Source organism: Entelurus aequoreus, linkage group LG20, assembly GCF_033978785.1.
Source record: "Entelurus aequoreus isolate RoL-2023_Sb linkage group LG20, RoL_Eaeq_v1.1, whole genome shotgun sequence".
In the NCBI taxonomy this organism is placed as follows: Eukaryota; Metazoa; Chordata; class Actinopteri; order Syngnathiformes; family Syngnathidae; genus Entelurus; species Entelurus aequoreus.
This window is the reverse complement of record NC_084750.1, coordinates 36,261,824-36,271,962: the sequence shown is the minus strand read 5'-3', so window position 1 is coordinate 36,271,962 and position 10,139 is coordinate 36,261,824.

Sequence of the window (10,139 nt, the reverse complement as noted above, 5' to 3'; positions counted from 1 at the left end):
TTTGGGAGCCGTGCAATTCTGCCTATAAACCCTTAAAAAAAACATTCAAACACCTCCATTGAGGTGTTATATACCGTATTTTCAGCACTATAAGGCGCACCTAAAAACCTCCCAATTTTCTCAAAAGCTGACAGTGCACCTTATAATCCGGTGCGCCTTATATATGGACCAATATTGAGCCACAACAGGTCTCGCAACTACGGGATGCATAAGTAACCCCAGCCTCTACTGGCGTCTATTCTATGCGCCTTATAATGCGGTGCGCCTTATATATGAACAAAGTTTTAAAATAGGCCATTCATTGAAGGTGCGCCTTATAATCTGGGGCACCTTATAGTGCGGAAAATACGTTACATGCTGTATATTTAATGTAGTAACAGGCACATTTATAATAACACTTAATCTTTACTTATTTTGTTCATTTTAAGCATACACGGCACAGTAATTGCAAAAACACATCACAACCGTTGCTTTTTTTTTTCTTGATCACTGATTATTACTCCCTGCAGACTTTATGAGAGCAAGCAAACATAATAAAACATCACTTACTGTACAAGGTCTGCTGTCATTAGGATGCCGACTGCTAGGATGTTTATATATTCCCATTTAGATGAAGAATGTCTCATAATTAACATTGTGTTGAAGTTTGGGGAAATGTTTATAAAAACAAACATAGACCCAATAAATAAAGTTAAAAAAAGGGTCATTAGAATAATACACAAAGTGTGCTACTTATTTTAAAAACAATGGAAATTATGTTTCGAGTAAAGAACAACAGCCTTCCAGCTTGTATTCTTAAGTTATTTAAATTAAGAGGAGAAAACTATAATTTACGGGGGATATTGATCTTTGAAATAGATAAAGTAAGAACGAATATAAAATACAAATGTATTTCAGTTTTAGGAGTTAAATGGTGGAACGAGCTCAGTGATGAGCTGAAGACATGTAGTTATTTGATAAGGTTTAAGAAAACCTTGAAAGGTGAAATAATTGAAAATTATAAAAATATAGCAACGATTACTTTCATGACATTGATTTTTTTAACGATGTTCCAGGCAATCTAATTTTCAGTGAATGTATAGGATAGGCAAATATAAGCTTTGGCTTCAGCCTATTCCTTTTTCGGTCATTCTTTTTCTTTTCTTTTCTTTTCTTTACTTTTCTTTTATTTTTGTGTGTAAATGTGTATGATTGTTAAATATGTATAATCTGTACTGTTAAACTGGTCACACAAAATGGTTGATGGTTGATTATATGACCGAAATAAACTTATTTCATTCATTCATAATTCTCACGAAGAAACTGGGTGGTGGGATCGGGGGACCAAACATCTTTTCGTGCCGTTCTGGCCATTTCCGGGTCCTAAATGCTTGTCAAAGGTTCCCAACTTGTTGGAATACCTACTCAGACTTCTTCTATACAGGTGAGATGCATGATTCATGATCTACAATAAACTTACAGGGAGCAAGGAAGCGAGAAAGCAGCAGACCGCTCGATGTAAACATAGGCACACAAGCTTGTGATCCCTGCGCCGCTATAAATAATTTGTCTGCGTTAGCGCCTATAATAACGATATCACTAATACTTGGTTATTATTCAAATCACGAAATGGAAACAAAGTATTGTTGGCGGTTTTTGAATGGTTACTTATTGTATTTTATGTAAGCAGCTTTTATTTACGTTTATTTAATACTTAGAATGCATTAAAAGAAATGAATCTGTCATGTCTTTCATAATGATTGTGAACCATAGGCAGAATTAAAAAACAAGTGCAGTTCCCCTTTAAGGCAGTGCTATCGAAATATTGTCTGTTCCATGTAAATCATCAATGCCTTAGATCCACTACCATTTCCTCACACAAAGATGCAAATATGTTACTTTTCACAGGTCGTGACTTTGCAAAGTTGATGATGCCCACAACATTGTTCAACACAGGAACTAGGTTTTCTGGTAAAGTGTAAAAAAAAAAAACATGCGCGTAAAAATCGCATCTGTTTTTTTTTTCCTTAACTCATGCTCACAAAGCCTTTGGTGTGCCCGACCATGCCTGCAGCTCCATCAGTGCAGACACTGGTGCAGTTTTACCACTTAAGTCTTCCTTGTTCAAGATAGTCTGAGGTGACCTGAAAATGTTCTCACCTGTTGTTTTTTTCCTATAAAGGCCTTAGAAAAAAGAACACTTTATTTGATTGCGTCACCATCGACAAAGGTACTTTGGTCAAGAGTTGAGCATGTCCACTAATATCAGGAGACTCATCAAGTTGCGAAGAACATATTTTACTGACACTGCTCTTTTCCAAAACCACACTTTCAAGGTCTGCAGACATGTCATCAGAATGTAGGTTGGGAAGTTGTGTTATTGGGGATAGGGACTTTGGCTATTTTTTTTTAGCCGCTTCAGGTCCGAGGAGCTCATTTATAATGGCTTTGCAGGCGGGAAGTAATAATGTCGGAAATTCTTGTTTTGAAGCGAAAGGTGTTTTGTTTGGAGATGGCAATTAAGCTTCCTGGGACTATAGCAATTTTGGATAGCTTTTCACCACACACCAAGCACAGCGTAGTTGGTATAATTGCATCTTCGGTGAAAGTAAATCCAAATAAAAGATAGCTTTTGCTGTATTGCCTCGCGCCAGATACTTTGCTGGAGATATCTGTCTTTGCTTTTGTTTGACCTCCACTTACACTTGGGCCGCAATCTGCGTCCAGGGTCCAGTTCGGAGTTAGCGTCTTTCATTTTTGAAAACTTCTCCATCACTGTCAACGTGTAGTCTGGCTAGCCAGAATTCCACCGTCATATTGTCACAACTGACATCCAATGCATCACTGATTCTCTTGTCTCAAAGTAGGCCTTCAAAGCAGTTACTCTACCTGCTGCCACCTAGTGATATGGGACAGTATTACATAGTTTATCTGCTGAGCGCTAAACGGGACAATGGCACATTATTTGCGAAAAATAACTAATTCCTTTTTTTATTTTATTTTTTTAGACCAATTAGATATTGCATTCTACCGCTTTTCCCTCCCCCGCTGAAACCTGCCCCAGCTGCACTCGGGCATTAGGCGGGGTCATCATTGGCGGTCACTCGAACGAGTATGACGATCCTCCTGGTAGGGGTGTATCCCTTTATGGAGGATGCTTGTGCGTGACTTTGTGTTACGTGGGGAGACTGGTGCACAGAGAGTCATCACTCAATCCTTGACAGAATCGGGTCAGTGTCCAGTGGCATGGAGTCCAAGACCACTGGGGACCCTTTTCTGCTGCAGCCTTCTTCCGCCATCGCAGCCGTTGTAGTAGTTCTTAAATCTACCGTCTTCCGCCTGCTCCGCCGTTGAGGTCTTCACCGTATCCCTGGCTAGGGGGCAGTCAGGTACTAGGCCTTTGCCAAGGGCCACCTGGGGTAACAGTAGTAAAGGGGTTAACCTCCTAGTGCCCCAAAACCCCATAGAGGAGTCTCCACTGCCGGATGCACTTTAACGTCATGCTCAGGACACAATGGGTAACATTTTTATAGTCTTTGGTATGACTCGAATCTTGGTTTGAACTCACAACCTGCCGATCTCAGGGCGGACACTCTAACCAGTAGGCCACTGAGTAGGTTTAGGCGGGGTACACCCTGGCCAAGTTGCCACCTCATCACAGGGCCAACACAGATAGGCAGACAACATTCACACTCACATTCACACACTAGGGACCATTTAGTTGTGCCAATCAACCTATCCCCAGGTGCATGTCTTTGGAGGTGGGTGGAAGCCGGAGTACCCGGAGGGAACATTGGTGGAACATGCAAACTCCACACAGAAAGACCCTGAGCCAGGGGATTCAACCCAGGACCAATTAGATGAAATTGGATAATTTTCCACGACACACCAGACGATTTCTCACGTCACATTCGTTGAAAAACACTGATCTAGACCACAAGGAAGTGTGGATGTAGATTAGAATTGTTACAGGTTCCCTTTAAAATGTATGAAGTATGTGTTCAAGACCGAAATGGTCTTGAGATAACTTTTGTTGTGAATCGGTACTACATACGTAAAATTAACCTAACAAGATTAATGTATGTTTCCCAGGTGTCGCTTTGTTTGCAAAAGCCAAATATAGACACTGTGAGATTAGGGATCGTCACAGAGATAGTTTAACTGTTATAAACGAGATTTAAATGCATCCCACCGGGCATCCCTAACTGTTTGATTATGTGGCAATGAATGACTTTCCACTTGAAAGGTCTTCAGAATTACTCTGAATCTGTGGGGAAAAACAATTTTGGACCATATTGATATATAAAGTACTGTTAAAACACCAAAGCTTTGAACGGGATCCAATATACGAAAATAGACCTTTGGTGTGACTTAGAGAGAAATAGAAATGAATGATTGTAAAGGACGACTGCGTAGTCTAATGGGCATCATGTGATAAGGTGTCTATGGATTTTCTCTTTCATCCACGTCGTTGTGTTCTCAGGCCATTCAATTGATCACAACTGAACTGTTCAGTTTGTCTGAAAAGAACATGATTCATCACTTCATGCTCAAAGACTTAGACAATCGCATGCCCTGAGTAACAAGATGTATTCCACAATATTAGCAAGGTCAGCTTTACCCAGCAGGCACAAGACATTGAGACAGCGTTGACTATAGAAACATTTCCTTTAAAACTGACTTTGAAATAACGTTGCAAAATAGTTGTATTCGGAAATTGACGCAACGTTGATGTCTAACATTGGATCCATGTTGTTGTTGGGCAAATCAACATCACAACATCACAACAACAGACCTGCTCAGTGGACTTGTGGTTAGAGTGTGGTTAGAGTGTGAGTTCAAACTCTGGCCAAGTCATACCAAAGACTATAAAAATTGGACCCATTTTCTCCCTGCTTGGCACTTGTCAACAAGGGTTGGAATTGTGGGTTAAATCACCAAAATGATTCCCTGCTGCTCACTGCTCCCCTCACCTCCCAGGGGGTGAACATGGGGATGGGTCAAATGCAGAGGATCATTTCACCACACCTAGTGTGTGTGTGACTATCGTTGGGACTTTAACTTTAACTAACTTTAACCTGACATTGAATAAACATAGTCAAAAAGCATGTTGTTTCAACGTTGTATTTGTGTTGTAGAATATTGGTTAGGAAATGACCAAAATTCAACAATCAAATCAACGTCATAAACTGACATTGATCAACCATTGCTAAAAAGCATGTTGTTGCAACGTTAAATTTGAGTTGCTCAACGTTAGGACCTAATTCAACAAGTTTTCAACGTTGTTTTAACATCCTGTACCTGCTGGGAAGTTAAACATTTTGCGATCTTTGACTTTCATGAAGACAAAACAAAGTTAATCGAAATGCAGCCTTTAATCTTGTCTTTTACAGTTCTTTTAAAGCCCAGAAGTAACCACTGTATGTCTTTACCTCCAAAGGCTCTGAGATGACTGTAGATAACAACAATAATTATGTCCTACGTGTGTCCCTTGAAAGAGAAATGGCTTCTATTACCACTCTTGAGGCTTTGTATCCACATACAGTACATGGAACACAACATGTTCACTGGTCTAAGGCTTGATTAAAAGCAAACGAGAAACAAGAGAACAGCAACAAAGAGAAAGAAAGAAAACAAGGCGATATGTGGGGGCTGAATCTGGATTCATTTACGGTATGAAACATTGGTTTGTCAGTGGTTTGTTGTCTTCACTGTCCCTTTTTCCCCTTGCTTGTTCTTCCAGTTACTCACCTTTGCACCTTCAGCCGCATTATCATACCATTCTCTGATTCTTGTCTCCCATGGCTCCAAGCGCTACCTGATAGAGTACATTTGGCCGTGGGATCAGAGGCGTAGCATTCCCCTGTGAGTAGAGGATGATTTACCATCCACGCCTCTGGCAATAGGTTTACCTCAACAGGCGCATAAAACCGGAGAGAAAAAAAAGGATCAGACAAGAGCGCCGCTTTTCCTGTTTTCAGTGCCCCTCTTTTCTCTTACGGTTTTAAAATGCAGCCGGTATTCTCAAAACACCTGTTTAAGGTCTAAAGGTTTGGAAACAAGCTATTCAGAATAGAAGTGGGGATTTGTGTTATGGCTGTGTTTGGAGAACTGCTGTGAATTCAGCGCTGTGCGAGCTGTTAGTTCTGGCAGTTTGGAAGGGATGCCTCTGGGAATACGCCTGTCTTTTAAGAGTCTTTGCACAGACTTTGCCAGCCTGAATTAATTCCGCACAAGTTGAAAAGCTGCATTTTTTTCCCCCTCACTGAAGGACATGCCTGTCATATTTTGTGGCAGGTTACTGTTGTATGTGTGCGAGCGAGCACACGGTGAAATGCAACAAAGGAGAAATGAGTGTCGGGAACAGAGCAAACAAACGTTGCCTTGCTTTGCTAAGGAAGCGCGTATAACAAAATGGTGTTCTGCTTCAAGTGGTCGGGGTGCGTCAGTTTTGTCATATTGACTGACCTATGGCCACCACTCTGCAAGGTCTTGCGGGCCCTTTTTGGCCAACTATAAATCACCACTTATTTTTTTCCTCTTTATTATGATATTTGTCTTATAGGGGAACTGCACTTTTTGCCTATCATTCACAATCCTTATGTAAGATAAGAACACTTGGGTTTTCATGTTTTATGCATTCTCTAGTCAATAAACGTGAGCAGAAGTCTGCTTAAAATGGAGCCTATGAAGCGTTTTAGGAAAATATCCAAACACCCCGGCGTGGCTCGGGTGCTAGAGCGGCCGTGCCAGCAACTTTGGGGTCGCAGGTTCCATCCCAGCTTCCGCCATCCTAGCCACATCCGTTGTGTCCTTGAGCAAGACACTTCACCCTTTACCATGAATTGATTAACGTGGACCCCGACTTAAACAAGTTGAAAAACGTATTCGGGTGTTACCATTTAGTGGTCAATTGTACGGAATATGTACTGTACTGTGCAATCTACTAATAAAAGTCTCAATCAATCAAACCCTTGCTCCTGATGGGTCGTGGTTAGGGCCTTGCATGGCAGCTCCCGCCATCAGTGTGTGAATGGGTGAATGTGGAAATAGTGTCAAAGCGCTTTGAGTACCTTGAAGGTAGAAAAATATAAGTACAATTAAATATCTCAAATAAGGATGATATTTGCTTATTTTCTGTCTGATAAGATAATTCTTCTCACTAAGCAGATTTTATGTTAGAGTGTTTTATGTGTTTTAAGGGTTTTGGTCCTAAATGATCTCAGTAAGATATTACAGCTTGTTGCTGAGATTTGATGACCTATATTGAGTAAAACATGCTTGAAACTAGAATATCAACTGTTGCAAAGCTGTGTCATCAACACTCACAAGTATAAAACTACTTTTTTAAAGTAATAATTTCTTATTTCAAGCATGTAAAAAAAAAATCATGACTTTGACACAATTGCGTCTCATTAAAACAGATGACAGCGAAATGGACTTTGCTGTTTTATTTTCAATGAAACAATAGAAAATACGCAGTCATATAGTAGTACAGTTATTAGTGAGAATATACTTATTTTAAGGTATTTTTGGGTTCATTGAGGTTAGCTAATTTTACTTGTTTTGGAAAGTCTTGACAAGCCAAATTGTCTTGTTCTATTGGCAGATAATGTTGCTTAGTTCAAATAAAATACCCCTGATTTTTGTATTTATTTTTCTTGTTTTTGAACACTGACTTTTTGCAGTGTGATTACTACTCACTGCAGACATCATGAGCGCCAACAGACACAATAAAACATCACTTACTGTACAATGTCTGCTTTCACTAGGATGCAGACTGTTAGGATGGTCATATATTCCCATTTAGATGAAGAATGACCCTTAATGCCTGTGAAGAAAAAAAAAAGGGGGGGGGGGGCAAGCATCTTTGTGGGTCGTTTTCGCCATTTCTGGGTTTAAATTGTCCACATCATTTTACTATACAGGCGAGAGGTATAATTTATCATTTAGAATAAACTTTCACGAGGTCTGAGGCGAGGAAGCAGCTCACTAGCTGACGACGACAATACATCAGCATAAGGAAGTTACCTCTATGCAACAATGCACCGCTAATAATAGGTCCTTACCTTTAGCGCTTATAATAACATTATACTTTGTTAATATTCAGGTCATGAAATGTCAATGGAGTACTGCTGGTGGCTTTGGGATGTTGTTTAGAGGGCTTTGTGGGCGAAATTGACGACTTCCCGTTGACTACATTGTAAGCCGACAAAAAAACATACAGTATGTGTTCTTGTCTCTCATGAAGATTGTGAAATGCAAAATAAATAAAAAAGTGCAGTTCCTTTTTAAGACTGTTGGGAGGGGTCTTACTTTAATAATACCTTCAATTCCGAACTAAAAGCTGCAATTTTAAAGCAGTGTGGCTAATATATGGATTTTTCTTCTCTGATGGTTATAATGCAAATGTATTTAAAAAACAAAACAAACACACTGCATAGATGTGCTTTTGCCCTTCTGTTTAGAATGGGCATTCAACTGGAAGTAGAAGTCCTGTTTCTTTTCAAATTCTATTAGTACCGATTCCTCATTCATCATTCAAGCAACGTTTTTAAGTTTTACAATATAACTAAAACAAATCTTACTTATTAAACCGCCCCATGTGTGATGTCTGTATGAGTATTTTCATGCATATCTGTACGCGCTATCGTAATGTAATGACGCTAGCGTTGTTAGCATTTGCTATTATGCTAACCCGTTTACAAGTGTCTTTGTTAGTACCATCAACTTAGAATGGCATTCTTTTTGTATTGATTCGGAAATTCAATAAAACGTCACAGTGGAGTTATTAAGTCTGTTTAGCTGATTGGAGCGTTAGCTTCCGCAGCTAGCGGGTCCATGTTTTGTTTGATCAGCCGTTTTACTGCCATGTTACAAACACCGTTTGGAAACAATTAAGGTATGTAAATAAATATTTGAAACACATTTCTATGTAAACTCATTTCACAACATATACTGTATATCTGCAGCTCATAGTCCGTTGCGGCTAATATATGGAAAAATAATTTTTCTTTGAACATCTAGTGGGTGTAGCTTATATCCCGGTGCACTCTGTAGTCCGGAAATACGGTAATTAAGATCATTGAAACACACCCCTGCCGTAATCTGACCGTAGAATTCCAACTCTAAAAGAACCACTATCTATGCTTCACACAGACTGAGCCACCTACGCTTGGGGTTCTTTGTTGTGCACTCCATTCCTTGTAATGATATGTTGGCAAACAGACTAGATTATTTAGGCACACTGTTTGGGCGTTTGTGCTATAGGGCCATCTGTTGGACAATTTTGCTCACTGCAGGTGCTGTGGGTTGAAAATGTACTTTCTGTCTCATGCCTTCAACCATAAGTATACATCCTGTATCGTCTACCATTCGTCCAATGCAATTCTGCTCTAAAGGATTCTTCATTCATCACTCCAAGCAACGTTTGTAAGTTTTACAATATAACTAAAGCAATTCATGCCTACTAAACCGTCCCATGTGGTATGTATGTAGGAGTGCTTTCATTTTGTAATGTAATCAAACAAGCGTCATTAGCATTTGCGAATATGCGAACATGTTTACACATATCTGTGTTTCAGTGACATGCGGTGAGGTTCATGGCTGGTGAGGCACTGACTTCATCACAGTCAGATTTACAAACATATGAACCCTAAAGAGTATCTTATTCACCATTTGATTGGCAGCAGTTAACGGGTTATGTTTAAAAGCTCATACCAGCATTCTTCCCTGCTTGGCACTCAGCATCAAGGGTTGGAATTGGGGGTTAAATCACCAAAAATGATTCCCGGGCACGGCGCCGCTGCTCCCCTCACCGCCCAGGGGGTGATCAAGGGGATGGGTCAAATGCAGAGGACAGATTTCATTACACCTAGTGTGTGTGTGACAATCATTGGTACTTTAACTTAACTTTAATTTTACACATACAAACTGTAGCACACAAAAAAGCACATTTAATAAAAAAAAATGTTATTATTAAGATTAAAGATTAAAGTACCAATGATTGTCACACACACACTAGATGTGGTGAAATTTGTCCTCTGCATTTGACCCATCCCCTTGGGGAGCAGTGGGCAGCAGCGGCGCCGCGCCCGGGAATCATTTTGGTGATTTAACCCCCAACTCCAACCCTTGTTGCTGAGTGCCAAGCAGGGAGG